This window comes from Mus caroli, chromosome 12, assembly GCF_900094665.2.
Source record: "Mus caroli chromosome 12, CAROLI_EIJ_v1.1, whole genome shotgun sequence".
In the NCBI taxonomy this organism is placed as follows: Eukaryota; Metazoa; Chordata; class Mammalia; order Rodentia; family Muridae; genus Mus; species Mus caroli.
Genome location: NC_034581.1, coordinates 2,474,493 through 2,491,529, shown reverse-complemented (window position 1 = coordinate 2,491,529; position 17,037 = coordinate 2,474,493). Strand labels below are relative to the sequence as shown.

Genomic DNA, 17,037 nt, shown 5'->3' with positions numbered 1-17,037 from the left:
GGAACTCACTCTGTAGACCAGGCGGGCCTCGAACTCAGAAATCCGCCTGCCTCTGCCTCCCAAGTGCTGGGATTAAAGGTGTGCGCCAAAGCAGCACTGATCAAACATGTGAAAAACTAAACACTAACATAATGCTCTAAATACAATGTGGTGCAGAAATACGTGGAAAAAAGTACACAATAGAACACAGGTTTTACTCTGTCAATCCTTCTGAGGATGACCAACCTAGAAGCCGTGATGAAGTGGCCAGGCACTTTGTATATTCACATAAGTCCCAGAGGAGTGGGTGATCAGGAGTACACATCATTATCAATAAGTATGGGGGACAGCTCCAATGCCAAGAGTGGCATCACCATGGGGGATCATGATTTTGCATGAACAATGTGAGAAATTCTTTGTAAGTCCCTCAACAAAATCCTACCCATTCTTCTTTCAAGTTTATGCAGTGGATGGCTTTCCTGGGAAAGCCAGTACTTAACCACAATCATATACCAGACACCCTCTGGTATATGTAGTTTAATTAAGATCTAGGCTCTGTTAACTGTGTGGTTTACTTTCTGGGTCATCTGCGGCTCTGAATGCTAAGGAGAGAATCCTTACAGAACAGGAGGGCCAAGGAGGAATAGTCCCAGAATTCCTTGTAACTTGTCAATATGGGCATCGCTGAGCTCTGGGAGTGGTCTTGTAGGTGTGTACAATCAGAGTCCTTGTAACGTGTCAATATGGGCATCGCTGAGCTCTGGGAGTGGTCTTGTAGGTGTGTGCAACCAGAGTCCTTGTAACGTGTCAATATGGGCATCGCTGAGCTCTGGGAGTGGTCTTGTAGGTGTGTACAACCAGAGTCCTTGGGAGCAGAATTACTGATTCTTCCATCTTTGCTCAATTTGATGTAAAATTAGAGTGTTTAACACAGTGTAGGTGTTCAAAACTGCACACGTATGATTGTTATTGTTTCTATAATTTTCTTTCTATAGACAAGTGGGAGAAAAAATCAATACCCTCCCAGCTATTTCCTGGGCCTTCGAATTCAGTCTTTATAAGACAGATAGTGGGTGTGTCTGTCTGTGAGGATAATTTTCACCTGATAAACATTTTATTGTCAATCTTTTTGCAATCTTTAACTGAATTGTTTAAAATGCAGCAAACCCATAGCAATCTTGGCAATTAAGTTCATTAGATAGGAGTAATTACCCAAAGATAGAGACAATCAGATTGTATGCATTGATAAAGGGGCATAAAATGAAGATGCCTTAGAAATCCACTTCACAGCTAAAGTAGGGATGACTGCTCCTCCTTTTCCAAAATACTTGGTATCATCCTTCCACAGGACACCAAGCTGATCTCACATTTCCATCTGGTTCCAGGATCTCTGCTACCAACTAGCTTGCACTTTTCTAGAATACAGGGATCCACAAAAGACATCTCAATTTGGATGCAAGTGACTGCTAAAGAATGCTGACCTAGCATGCAGAATGCCCTGGGTTTGGTCCCCAAGTACCACAACATAAACGTTATGCAAATAAAAAACTTAACCTGGCCTTGTGGTATAGGAGTACATTGCTGGCTGCTGGACATAGAAAAGCGAGCCTGTAATTTCAGGAGGCAAAGGCAAGAGGGCAACAAGCTCAACATCAGGCTAGGCTACTATAGCAGCCCAAGAGACTGATGTTCCCCATCCTACTTCCCCAGTAGCCTCCTGCCTTCTGTGGGACATGAGGGCCAGTGAGGCAGGCTGCTGAGCAAAGTCCCTTTTGCAAGTTTTCCTGGGACAGCTGAGCTCCAGCTGGATGCATCCAGACCCCTGGAAGACAGAGTTCCCTGATGTTCCACTTCTTCCTCTGTGTCCTTTATTTCTTCCATTCTTTCCTCCAATGTCCCCAGGCTTTGTAGGCATTGATATGGGTGTCCCATTTATGGCTGACCACTCAGCAGCTTGAAACTACTGCTTATATTTCAGCAAAGACTGTGGATTTCTATCAAAAACCTCCCTGCTGGAGCCAGAACCCCAAACACTGTAGGCTACATTCAAAAGAAATTTGCCAGGGATACAACTGAGTCCCACAACACTGATTCAAAACAGATCTGTATTTCTTCATACTCAAGTTCTGGTTTTCAATATAAGTGTGAATATTCCTTTTTTCTCTTCTATGTCCAGAATTTTATTCACAGCTTGACCAGTTAGGCACAGCCTATGAATGAATATAGGGCTGAAGACACAGCCATGGCAGGATCCAGGAGGCCAGCTCTTCAGACTGACAGTCACCGTCACCCAGCCTAATGAGCATCTTCAGTGTGTGTGTGTGTGTGTGTGTGTGTGTGTGTGTGTGTATGTGTGTGTGTACTTGTGTGTGTTTGTGTGCGCATGTGTGTGTGTGTGCATGTGTATGTGTATGTGAGCATGTGTATGTGTGTGTGAGCATGTATATGTGTGTGAGAGCATGTATATGTGTGTGTGCATGCGTGTATGCATGCATGTGTGTGTGTTCTCATATTTGATGAAAGAGATGCCTTAAGGCTCTCTGCCTTCCCTACCCCCAGTACTCTTTACACAAGGAAAAACATACACTTGTAACCTAAATCATATTGAACAAAGGAATGAATGAAATAAAGTCCTTTTGGCTGTGTTCCCGACTCTGGGAAAATAACTTGCAGCATATGTCTTCCCAGCACACTTTCTGAAATGTCTCTGTGAGATTCAGATGCTCAACGCTGAGCCCACAGACCCTCATGCCTCTCCCTCTGCGGAGAGCAGGAAGAAACCAGGTGTCTTCACTGATACCAGTGCCAGGAAGCGAGGGGTGTAGTCATGGCAGATGTGCCAACTGACCCTGAGAGAGGGAGGAGAAATTATTGAAATAAATGAATTTTGAAAAGCCTCTCACAAATGCACAAATGCTCTCCTGCCACCCCCTCATGCTTCCGGGATGCGGCAGGTGGCATATACTGTAATTACTGCAGACCACACACAGACGCACACATGCGTAATGTCAGGGCAAATGAAGAATATCGATGCCCTGTCACAGTAGAGCCAAATCTTCAAGATACAAAGACTGGGAGTCCACAGCCAGGATATCTTCACAACACCAGCAAATGTGCATCTGAATGGCCCACCCCATCCAAATACCTAGTATAGACACCATGGTCTGTAGTCACTACAAACCAAGGTGCATCTTTACTCTTGAATCTTGATTTCAAGTCCTTAAAAAATCATGTATTACACAGATATGTAGTAGTCCAGGCACCAACAAAAAAAAAGGCATAAGTAGCAGACGCTGCTGGCATTCAAGTCTGCCTTGGTCACTGTTAACAGTGAGGCTGTCAGGTCAAGTTTTCTATTGAGTTCATGCCAACTGACTGATTAGGAGAGAGAGTTAAAGAATGATAGGGAAGTTCAGATATGAAGTACAGCGGACAGCCTGGGGGTTTTGTATTCACAAGAAGATAAATTTTCAGCAGCCACAGCACACTATAATCAAGGTGGTATTTTATTTTGTTTTAATGGTGTTTATCTCCATTTAGTAGAGTAAGACTTCTTAAGAAAAGGGCCCAAAAAAGTAGATGGCCTGAAGCAAAATTACTAAGCAAAGCCTTGAAAGATCACGTGTGCTCTGGGAAGAAGCTAAGTGCTACAGATATTCAGGAAGACAATGGAAAATAGATGACACAGTATATAATGCTTATAATTCATACAAAAGAACAACAGAGGGGCTAGAGTGTGCCCCAGTGGTAGGATGCTTGCCAAATGTGTATGGAGCCCTGGGTTCAGTCCCCAGCAAGAAAGATGTACATTAGGTATGAGCATAGCTTATATAAATAGCACACTGGGCAAGCGCAACGGCTCAGCTAGAAAAGGTGCTTGCCCCCCACCCTCCCACCCTGATCACCTGAGTTTGGTCCCTGGAAGGAGAGAATCAATTTCCACAAATTGTCCTCTGACCTCCACACACATGTACACTGTAACACATACATGAACTGGGAAGCCACAGACATAAAATAAATCAAATATATTTTTAAACCATGTTAAGAATACCAGAAATGAACAGTCACATTCTATGAATATTGCAAGCCACCTGCTGCAGCTAAGTAGATGAGATTAAGTGGCCACAATAAGAGCAGCCTCCAAACACAAAAGGGCAGAGGGAATGAGTAGAGAAACAACTTCTGTATAGTATGTGAGCAGTATCTAAGAGTAACTGTAAACATGTCTGTTAACAATAATTCCACTCTTGAAGTCCAAGAGCTCATAGCTCCCTCCCATAACTGAAACCCTCCAGTCCACAGGATTTGGAAACAAAAACCGTATAAGCTTCCTGTGGTACCCAGGAACAGTGGATTTAGTGCAACAGGAAAGGTCAGAGAACAGCAGTGCAACAAACTGCTGTCATCACTGAGACTCTTTTCTTGAGTATCTGGCCTTAAATACATGTATCTAACAAAACCATGGTTTTGACTTGGCTGTCCGTGAAAATGCATCATTCTACCTCCTACTATCATTCTAGGCGACTAGTTTTAAAATTCTACTTCTGTTGTTTCTGAACTTCGACGCCACCAAACGGACCCTGCCCCCAAGAAAGAGACCTATGAAAGGCTTCCTGATAGAAGGAATCCCTTGCTACTCTGCCAAGCAAACACAGCTTTGAGTTCCCATTGGTAAGCACAAATGAGGCTCATGCTTGGCCCAACCCACAGAAATAACTAATGCTGACTTCAGACTTGGATGATAGAATGAGGGATGGGCGAGGAAGATAAAAGAACTGACGTGTGCTCATGCAGATTTGATAAGTCCCATGTACAAAATCTAGCTGTGTCCTGAACAGACAGAAAGCTTTATGGAACAAAGGAGATGAAGAAGGGCCTCTGGTCTATAAAAATCTGAGACTAATGAAGAAGAACATTGTACTCAAGAAAACAAAACAAGTCAATGCTAAATGGGAGGCCTAAACTAGGCACTCTTCACCCTAGGCATCCATTAGAGTCATTGGAATATGTAACTGAGCACAGCCTTTCTTACTTCATTCCAAAATGACTCAATCAAAGGTAGATGGAGTTCTTTCAGACTGTTCTGAGGTTTTTAAATGTGCAGCCACACTGAAACACTTCTAGCTACAGAGCCTACAACACCTCAGATGTAAAGTTTCCCGGAGATGAGCAACACTCGGGGAAGGTACAGGTGTACTTCACAAAAGTACAGTTGGGGAAGGGAAAGACAACCAAGGTTATGCTTGCTCCTGGAAGCCTTGAACACCAAGCTCAATTGTGTGCACATGCTGTACTAGGCAGCAGGCGATGGGAAGCCCACATCTCCAAGGTCTAGCTCCACATGCACAGCATGATTCTCTCCGCAAAGCTCTTTCTACCACGGTCTTTTCTGGTGCTTTCCACAACAATATCAGGTAGGCAAGCAGGGAAAACAAACATATCCATTTTTCAATGAGGAAATGGAGGCTCGAGGAGTCTGAGTGACTCTGTAAGAGTGGTGTTTTCAGAACATTAGCCCAGTGATAGCATGCAGTGTGAATTACAGTGTGGACGAGAGAATTCCAGGATACCCCTTAGAAGACAGGTACCTTGCTGCAAATGGGAGGTAATATCAATCCATGGCATGGCAGAAGCCTTGGGAAACACAGCAGAGAGAGGAGCTAAGAGCCACCTTCCTGCTATGCATCCCTCTATTTGCCTTTGGTACCTGGGCACCAATGTTTAACACAGTAGGGTAAAGATAGAGTATCACTCTCTGCATTATGACGTTGGAGGCTGCACAACAGAAAGGGTGGACACATAGAGCAGACAGGACTGAGAGAAATTGGTTTTCCAGCAAGAGGCGTCTGCCTATGCAATCTAATCTGAGGGGTAGAAACAGGTGTCGTTATGTAGGCTGTACTTGGTTAAAAAGTATTATCCTTCTTCCTCTTATATGATTGGCTTATTAGTGAATTTTCAAAAATTATATGAGAATCTTCTCATTTCATGGCTTTCAGAAGCCAGCCAGTCCACAGAGAGCAGGATTCTGCCCAAACACTGGCATTTGCAGTCTGCGTCTGTGCATACTTGCTCTATTCTAGGATAACTTGGGCTGGGTGGATGACTACATCTCATCCTGGCACTTTGATGAAGTTATACCCATGGCTTCTAACTTCGCTGTTAGAGGAAAAGCATATGGGATCCATCTTTATTCCTAAACTTATCAAGTGTTCAGCACCATAGCAGACACCAGGGAACCCATTCACTGGAGTGCTTCCTCAGAGACCCCAAGAAGTGACATCACCATCGGAGGAAGGAAACAAAGAGAGTCTTGGCATAAGTCTTGTGACACTGGCTGCCTCCAGCTGGGCTTTCATCCTTTTGTGGTCACATGAGGTAAAGGGCTGGTGACAACACTCCAAAGATTTCAGCAGCTTAATTAGTCTGCCCACATGCCCAGTGGGTGAGACTGCCTCTGAGTCAGCTCTAGGATGAATTCTGGCAAATACCATGAGGCACAAGAGAGGCCAGATTCTGCAGGCATCTTGTTTAGTTACACTCTGTTGCTTCTATCAAATGCATTCATCCAGGCAGCCCAATAAAAGACTGGCAGACTCTGTTCTGTGATGTTTACAACTCTGAGAAAGGACAAAAGCCAAGACAAATTATTTTAATATCTTTTACCTTGTTAAAAGGCTTAACAATCCCAGGGATTACATGGTGCACCTTTAAAAAGACAAAGGTGGCAAAAGGACCTTTCTTACCCAATTTCTAACTCAAATTCCTTCAATAAGGTTGAACCCCATGCCATTTAGAGAGCAAGGGCCAATGGTCATTCTCAACTCTCTGTAGCTCTGCAGATTGAACTGATAAATTTATATATTTTGTTTTCCTTTGAGAGTGAAGCTTTTCACGAGATCTTGAACTAATCTGAGCAATCTTGGTCATCCAGACACTGCAGCTGCCATCTTGTTGTGATCAGAAGGGGAAAAAAGTCTTCCTCCATACTGGATCATAAGCTTTTTTTGCCATATCACTTCCGTGTCTCTGGGACTTTGAACCCACTGGATGTCCTAAGAAAGGGTAGAGCAGAAGTGCATGTTCAACCAGTTAAATGATATGATAGGCTGAGAAAACACATATTTTTTGTTAATATGATTTTAAAAACAATTTCTACTGTTAATATTTGTTTCAGTCATTTGGTCCCAGTTAACCTCAGCTATCATTCAAAGATCCCATTTTAGCCCACTCTGTGGAGATAAAAACGAACTTGGCTAGGATTCAACCAGCTAAATGAAGCTCCAACACGCTAATTACCAAATGCAGGTAGTGGGTAGCTTTATATTATGACTAGGATGTTAACTATCCACCCAAAAACTTATGTACTGAAGGCTTGATGCCCGGATGATGGAGACATTGGCAGGAAGTAGAGACCTTAGGAGGTAGAACTTTGATGGAGAAAGCAGGTCATTGGACACAAGTGCCATTGAATAGGGTTGGGGAATCTAGGCCCTCTCTCTCTTTTCTTCCCTTCTGCTAATTACTTCTATCACCATGATATTGATAATCTAGTTCATTGTAATACAAAGGAACAACTGAGTCAAACACAAATCTTTCCTCCTTTAAGCTAGTTTATCTTTGGTATTTTGTCACAGTAATGAAACACACACACACATGTACATACATACACACATACACGTACACACACAAATGTACACACACACACACACACCTTACAATGAGGCAACGAAGTCATTTGCTCATTAACTCCTCTGTTTAAAGAATATGCAACATACCACATCAGAAATGGTTTCTGAGACTGGAGTTCAGCAGGGATTCAAACAAATGTCTTGTGCTCAAGAAGCCCATGCTCCAATGATAGATAGCCTAAGAAGAAATAACCATATATACAAAATGAAGTGATGGTATTTGCTCTGAGAAAAGATAAAGACATATCAAAGTATAGGCAGTGATAGATAGTCTGATGAGATAACAGTTGGGTAGAGATCTGAAAAAGGTAACAAGATAGACAATGTTAAAATCTGAAAAGTCACACTTGCATGAGGGAAGAACCTCTGATTCCAGGGCCAAGACAGGAGATTAAACCATCTGTCAAGTGAGCAAAGATAAGACTTGAGCAGTTGAAAAGCAGTGGAGACATAGAGGAAGCAAAGCTGGGGACAGGACAGATGTTAGGAGGGGAATGCCTACAGTGAGCTTTGTTGTTGATGTGATAGAAAAGTATTGAGGAGGCCATTGTTGGATATAAGCTTGGTACTGTTCATGGAAGTTGCTTTGGAAAACGGAACAGATTGTGCATGGAAGCCCAGGCTAGAGGCCCCATGCTGGTTCCTGCTACTTCCTTTGTGTCATCTTCCCAACTCAGCTGTAGCCTGTTCCAGGGCAGACTGTTCCTGTCTACCAGGAAACCCTGCTGCTTGGCTCCAAATAACCTTCTAAAGCCCAAAATACAACTCCCTGCATCCCCCAACTGCTATGTTCTTTTCCTCTGCAAATCTACCAAATAGATCCCAGACCACCATTTGCCTGGCTTTATTCCTGTCCACAAGCATTCAATCTGTCTGCTTCCATGGTCAAATTCTCTTCCCATGGTGCTATACTAGGTAACCAATCTTCCACACTGATTCTTGAGAAGGTATAAATGGCAGGGGTAATCTCAAAACCTGCTCAGTATTTATTACAAAAGCATGGATCTCTGGTAACATCAATTCAGAAATCTCAATAGATATCTTATGTGGTATTGAAAGGGTATTGGGACCTTCATAATATAAAAGAAAATTTTAAAAAATGAGAATACATATTATATGACTTTTCCTGGGAGGATATGAACAAATGTCTCTTCATCCTAGATAAGGCCCCAAGGACAGGCCAAAGGAAAGATTCCACCTAAGCCTCAATCAATTAACTAAGTAAGCCTACCCAGGTCACAGTGACTTAAGGGCAGCTATGTCATCAAGAAGTCCATTGCCAACCTAAGTGATGCTTCCTGAAAGCTCTGCCCCTGGAGCTCCCTCTAATTTTTAGACAGTCTGTCAGTCCGAATCTCTTCTCTGAAACCATCACTACTTGTGTAGTCTTGGAGAGGAGTCTTGTGAAACGTCTCAATTTCAGGAGCTTCCTGAGACTTCTAAGTTGATTTACTTCCTGAGTCTTAAAAAAACATCGCCCCATGAAGGAATGCTGCAGATCACAGGAAAGAGCTACACAACCACATTGAGTTTAATTCTAACATAATTTCAGGTACACCCAGTCCTTTAGATGCCAAGATGATAAAGGGTTCTCTCATTGAGACAACTAACTCACTTTAAAAACTGAAGCCTCCAAAATAGATTTGGGTTTGTCTCAAATTATAAAACTACAAAATATATCACAAATGCCTGAAGTGATGCTGATAAACTCTCATCACTTTTATTGTTTCTGAGACTTTTAGAAGCATCTTCTACTTCGTTTCTGTTCTCTTCCCCTTTGTGAAATCTATCTCCCATGACTCAAAGCTAAAAATGGCTTCTAAGGTCAGGTCTCTAGTGCACAGCAGATATAATCCACAGGCTCACATTTTCATTTCCCTAACCAGTGGGCTTAACTGCTAAAAGAGATCTGATGTAGCTTGAAAAAAATACTGCTTTATAGGTTTCCATGTCAATGAAATGAACCATTTAAGCCAAATGAAAAGTATAAAGGCAGGCTTATTGAGAGACAGATCCCCAGCAAGTTCACAAATCTCATGGGTGGAGGTCAATAAAATCACTTATCCAGGCTAAAACAATGGAGGTTTATGAGGTTTGGGCAGGTGTGAGCTAGGAGCTGGGATGTTTGCCCATATAAGGTAAAAAAGCTGAGCCCCTGGGCAGGCACTCATGGGTAGGCAGCTAGAAGTCAGAGACAGCAAGAGAGGAAGGGTTAGCATAGAATTTTCTTCTCGTGGGCAGCGTTGGGGTAAGAAGAGCAAACCATGTTTCTTAGATTGTACATGGGATGCGCAAGGGTTCCAATCAAACACTGATCCCTCCCTCGCTGTGCTGACCCCTAACACCAGTGACTGAGCACGCCATGATGCCTGTGAATTCCACACGTTTGTACACAATCAGCAGGTAAACAACTAAGAATTTTTGACTTGCTAGTCACGGCTTATGTACAGTTATGTGTTATATTTTTGAAATACTCTGCTCTCACCTCCAAGAATCCTGTCCCTTTCAAGCACTCAGAAAGAAAAGGAAGGCTGGGCCCCGGGGTCTGCAGCCCGAAGAATAGTAGTACCGACAAAGCTGCAGATCAAATACTTTTGACATTTCATACGCAGAAAACAAACTGTTCAGTAAACTCGGTGAATGACAGGTGCTACCCGGATGCCACCCATTAAATAATTAAAATGAAGTAGAAATTAAAAGTAAACAGTGGGAATGACTTGAAACACACACAACTGAAGGAAGCAGAAAGAGTAACTGGGGAATGGGAAGGAAGTAAAATTAGATCTGAGGCATTTCTGAATTCAATTGTGTCAAGATTAACTGGCTGCCTTTCTCTCATTGTCAGCATGAAATAAACACTATCTGAAATGGAGAAATCCTGTAAGTAAATGTAATCCTAACTCAGCAGCCACAGTGACACTTCTGATGGACAGGTAGGTGCCCAGTGTTTACTGATGAAAAAAAGATGGGCAGATATAAAGTGAGATACAATGAAAGAGAAATAGCATAGCTTTGTAATGGTCAGTGGATGCTGTGTAATGAACAATCACAGGCTCAGGTCCCGAGGCAGACAAATACTTCTTAAATTTATAGGTGTGCTGTGAATTTGTCAACCTGTTTTGGGTTTGGCTAGAGAACTCTGGTATATGCTGAAGAGCAGGCAGTGTTTGAAATATCACAAATTTGTGCTCTGATATGTTTTATTCCTGCTTAATCTGGGACCTAGGCTAGAATGGCAATATCACTCCAAAAGAAAATTGCATCATACTGACGATAGGTAGAGCTATCAAGAAGGTGAGTAGAGGGGCTAGAGAGAGGATGCAGTGAAAAGAGTATGTGATGCATCCAAGCATGGCAACCGAGATCAAATTCCTGGCACTTCAGTGAAAATCCAAGCAAAGTTATTGTGTCTGTAACCCAACAAAGGTAGAAATTCGGGGCAGCGATGAACAGATCCTAAGAGCTTACTGGTCAGGCAACCTAGCTAAAATGGTGACATTTATTACTTTGTGATACCAATAGCCATCTATGTGGAATTAAAGCACACTTAAAAGGAGCTAATTCCTGCCTAGTACTGTAAAGCCAGTGGGGCTGGGCCCTACATGATAGCACACTACTACAGTTTTTTTAAGGCAGTATAATTCCCAACTTCATTCTAAAAAATTAGACCTACATCCACAGGCAAGCGTAAATTTTATTCCCAATCATTGAAGCTCCTTTTTTTTTTTCAGCAGATGGTAATCATTAAAGAAATCCACAACTGCTCAAAATGCAAAGAACAAATGACCATGGGGTGCCCAGCTACAAAGAATACATCTACAATACAAACACTATACCTGAGGTTCAGGGACCATCACAGGAGAGGGGACAGATACACTGTAAAACCCATAGGACCATAATGTCTCTTATGAGATAGTCTTTCTTTACATGACAGGGAAGCTGCCCCCATGAAATCTCAACAATATAACCATAGTGTTTAGGTCTAAACAACAAGACCTAAACAATCACAATGCCAACTGACTTGTAATGGATGAGGAAATTTTTGAATGTCTCCATCCCTACAATATTTATAAGCAATTAATGGATGCTAAGAGATAAGGCCTCCTTCTGGGACAAGTCTCTAATAGGTTATCCTATCCCAAATGGTCAGCCCTAAACACATACACATAGAAAAATCTCTGCAGATACTATTTCTCTTTCTCTCTCCCTCTCTTCCCACCACTGCCCCCCCCCGTGTGTGTGTGTATGTGTGTGTGTGTAATAATTATAGAAAAGGTCATGAATTTGAGAGGGAAGGAGCACAGAACAAATAGGAGGAGCAAGAGAGAGATGGAAATTATGTAAATACAGCATCCACAGATTAAATTCTCAAAAAATTTAACTCTAAAACAAGAGGAAATTTGGGGAGATCTGTATCTGTATTTTTGGAACTATGTCTCTTAAAATGTACAAATGTGAGATAGACAAAAGGAAACTCAGCTGAGGTGAGATAGTTTTTGCTCAGTCCAGTAAGTTAATTTTCTTTTCTAAAAGCAAACGAATCTGGGGTTGGAGAGCTGACTTGTCAGTTAAAAGCATTGCTGCTCTTGCAGAGGACCTGAGTTTGAAGCCTGCACTCATATCAAGCAGGGCATAATCACCTACAAGTCCAGCCCCCTGCATCATATGCCTCCAGTATCCATGGGTACTGCATTTACATAGTCACACAGGACCCAGAAATGGGCACAGGCACAGACACAGACATACACTTAAAAATATTAAAATGCATCCTTCTAAAAAGCATACACTATATACATATACATATACATATACATATACATATACATATACATATACATATACATATACATATACATATACATATATATATATATAAACTTTCTAAAAAGACAGAAAAGAATAATCTAAAGTACCTACAGAGTAGAGTATATTATAGAATATCCTAGATAAAATCTGAAATCACTAGACACATTTAAATGCAACAAAATGAAGGCAGACCCTGGGATTACAGAGTGGATGTTGACATTTAAGTAAAAATTACTTTAAATCAGCTATTATAACTGTGCTCAAATGAATAAAGAACTGCATTCACCAAGTAATTAAAAACAGAAAGGCTCCCATAAGAAAAGGACTATAAAAACACATGAAATTACAAAATTGAAAATTTAAGTGATACTCCTTAACTTAGGACAAGGTTGCATGTATTAAATACCATGTATGTAAATTGACAATACAAGAACCTGATAATGTCTGGGGCTGGGGTGGCATATGCATTTAATCCCAGAACTCAGGAGGAAGAGGCAGAAAGATATCTATGAGTTTAAGGCCAGCCTGGTTTACAGAGCTTGTTCCAAGACTGCTAGAGTAGAGTTACAGAGAAACACTGTCTCAAAAAAACAAAACAAAATAAACAAAAACCAAATAAGTCCCTAACATAACTAAGTAAACACTACACCTTAGCAATATAATAGAGCACAGAACGCTGACTATTAAGCTATAGGATGCTATGGCTGCCTCAAACATGTGGCTCCCTGCACCACAGAGTCTGGTAAAAAGGGGACCAGAAAGCACACTGCACAGTATCCACTAAATTACTACATATAACTTGTGGACCATTATAAATCTGAAAGTGTATAAACCAGGGACAATCAGTCCATGCTCACTGGATGGAGTTAACAGGATCACAGAGAAAATCCTACAGAGGCGATTGGAAAAGTTACTAAAACAATTACATTAGAGACTATATGCTCAGTATAAAAAATCAATTGTATTGCATTTGCTAGCAATAAGTAGCCATCTTTTTAAAAATTCTAAAACAATATAATTTACAGCAGCAACTAAAAATATGGAATTCTTGTAGACAAATCTGTGTCAGTATTTCCAATATCTATACACCAAAAGATACAAAATTTTGTTGCAAGAAACTGAAGAAGACCTAAACAAAGGAAGATGCTGTTTCATGGGTTGGATGACACATGCCATTAAGATGTTAATCCTCTTAAAAACAATCTATAAATTCAACATGAGCCCACCCAAAGAACTGTAGAAGGTTTAAAGTAAAATTTTAATTGTGGAATCTTATAAAAATAACTCACTTGAGAGAAGATCTAAAATTTGTATAAGAACTTAAAGATTATAAAATGTCAAAATAATTTTTTAAAAGAACAAAATTGAATGGCTCACACTTCTAGGTCCCAAAGGAAGGTATAGAATTCAGATTTTTGTTGCTATTAGGAAATAACTGACATAATCAAGTTAAAGGAATAAAGGTTCATTGTAGTTCATAATCTTGAAGTCTAAAATTCATGGCCAATGTTTCCCATTATTTTGGGGAGTTTAGTAAGGTAGCCCACTATAGTATGACATTCATGGTAAAGCAAAGCTGTAGGGGAAGAGACAGGCCCCATATCTCTTTTCTGGGTGCTATCCTGTACAATGACTTTAAACCTCTCAAAGGGCATCCTTTAAAGGTTTCCACCACCTCCTATTCCAAGCTGTTAATAAAGCCTTTATTTGACACATGTTTTGACACACGTGTTGGAGGGACATGCCATCCCCAAAACTATAACATAAAGCTATAATAATAAAAGAGACAGTACAGCAGGCACAACATGACAAATGCATCCACAGAATGCCCGAGATTATCCAGGGAGAGATCTGCACATATATTACCACTATATTGTAGACAAACTGTAAAGCGATCCCAGAGAGATAGCCTTCCCTACAAAGTTGATTATATCATTAGACCTCAACATGCTTCTATTAGGTATTCAATTGATTTCAGTCCATCGGCCCTATAAACTTAAGCATAAAAATGGCGCATAAGAATAAAACCTAAAGTTACAATTCTCTTAGAAAAGAAAGTATCAAAAGTTTTTATTTACCTTAGCAATGGCATAAAAATAAAAATCCATAAAAGAAAAAATAGATAAATTGATGTTTATCAAAATTATAAAACAACTACCTCTCAATGACACTCCTGTTACAAGAATATCAAGACAAAGTACTAACTACAAGAGAACACTTGCAACACAGATTTTGATAAAAGACTTGTATCAGAATGCACAATGAACTCTCAAAACTCAATAATAAGAAAGAAAATAATGAAAAATAGCAAGATACAGAAGCCAACAATTCAGCAAAATGATATATGAAATGCACAGAGCACATTCTGGGAGCTCAGCCTCATTAGCTGTTGAAGAAATGCAAATTTAAGCCACAATGAGATAGTGTTACATGTAAACTAGAATGCCTAAAATTAAAAATAATGACCATTCCAATAACAAATGACAGTGAGGCTATAGCACAACCGAAGCTCTCATATACTGCTGACTGGTGGAAAACCCTCCAATCACTTTGGCCAACATTTTTGCTATTTCTGAAAAGCACACTTAATGTGTGTGTGTGTGTGTGTGTGTGTGTGTGTGTGTGTGTGTGTGTGTAGCACACTTACTCAGTTCTAGAGACTGATAATGAAAAACGAAAGCATGTTTTCACTCAAGGACTTGAGTATGTTCCTGGCAGTTTTGTGTGGAATAGCCATAAACTTCAAGTAACTAGGTGTTTAAGGGATTAGCATATGAACAGGCTGTGATATATTTATTTATTCTCAAAAAGTGACTGAAGCAGCCACACACAACTATATGGGAGCATTGTATAAAACTATGTAAGAGAGAAGCATAGATAAGAAAAGAAAACCATCTCATGCCATTTTTATAGAATTTTTTAAATTGGGGACTCATCACTAGTGACTGAAAATATATCAGTGTTTTTCCTGCAGGCTGATGGCAGATAAGAGGCAGGATGATGAATCTAAGAAAGCCTCTGGGATTGACTATTATCCGCGCTGTTTTGCCCATAGTGGTAATTTCGTGGGTGGATATGTTTGGATGGCAGAACCTAGCAATGTATACACATTGTGTGAGTATAGTTTGTTGTGTTTCATCTCTCCCTCAATAAAGCTGTTGACCAGCAGAACAGCCACCAAAAGCACTGAGCCATACATATACTGAAGGGAGAAGTCCACAGATAAGTGAATAAAAATTATCCAAACTAAAGAAAAGCTAGAACATTATGAAGATGATCAAGGTCCACTTCTCTGACTGATATGACACCCCCAACATGTCATCCTTACAAATAACAAAATCAGGAGAGAATGAAAGGGAGCCATGAGCAATTAAACAAAGTAACTTTTTTTTATTAAAAACAATGAATTTATTAAATTCTTAGGCAAATGGATGGATCTGGAGGATAACAACCTGAGTGAGGTTACCCAACCATAGAAGAACACATATGATATGCACTCACTGATAAGTGGANATTAGTTCACAGTCTTAGAATACCCAAGATACAATTTGCAAAACACATGAAACTCAATAAGAAAGAAGACCAAAGTGTGGATACTTCATTTTTTCTTAGAATGGGGAACAAAATACCCATGGATGGAGTTACAGAGACAAATTTTNGAACATAGCCTGAAGGATCGACCCTCCAGAGACTTCCCCAGTTGGGGATCTATCCCATAAATAACCACCAAACCCAGACACTTGCCAACAAGAGCTTGCTGACAGGAACCTGATATAGATGTCCCCTGTGAGGCTCTGCCAGTGCCTGGCAAATATAGAAGTGAATGTTCACAGTCATCAATTGGACGGAACACAAGGTCCCCAATGATGGAGCCAGNNAAAGTACCCAGGGAGCTTAAGGGGGTCTGAAGACCCATAGGAGGAACTTCAATATGAACTACCCAGTACCCCAGAGCTCCTTGGAACTCTACCACCAATATCACAGGGAGGAGAGGCCCTTGGTCCTGTGAAGGCTCTATGCATAGGGAAGTACCAGAGCCAGGAATGGGTCAGTTGCAAAGCAGGGAGAGGGGTAGGGGATAGGGGAATTTTGGAGGGGTAACTAGGAAAGGGGATATCATTTGAAATGTAAATAAAGAAAATATCTAATAAAACATTTAAAAACAACTGATTCTCCCTATTTTCTTGTTTCCCCTTCTCGTTGCTTTTTTTTTTTTTTTTTCGTTTCAGAGCATAAATTTGTTAGACATTATTTTCAAGAGCCATATAATATGGAAAAGGAGCAGTTGGTAGTTAATCAGTTAGAAGTATGTGGAAAACATCTTAAACAATCCTTAAAACATGTAACAGAAATAATAATAAATAATCATCAAGTAAGAAAAACAACATAATTATTATTGAGAAAGATTCAAATGGATTAGTGTCAAGTAGCATATGGTCTTGAATGTAAAATGTATGAAGTCCAGTGCTCTCTGATTTTAGAAAGAAAATCACAACTCAAAAGTCAGGTATTAACTCTATTCTGTATACAACAAAGGCTGATTTAATATATGTTCTTGAGA

General features: G+C 40.5%; 1 long non-coding RNA gene across 2 annotated transcripts in view; it reads left to right on the top strand.

Annotated features, from left to right (window-relative positions):
* The first annotated feature begins 9,871 nt into the window (after positions 1–9,871).
* LOC110306874 overlaps positions 9,872–17,037 on the top strand; it is a 42,726-nt gene continuing 35,560 nt past the window's right edge. For both annotated transcript variants that reach the window (XR_002379327.1, XR_002379326.1), the window contains exons 1-2: positions 9,872–10,073; positions 10,516–10,603. This is a non-coding gene — a long non-coding RNA (uncharacterized LOC110306874). The remainder of the gene's footprint in view (positions 10,074–10,515; positions 10,604–17,037) is intronic.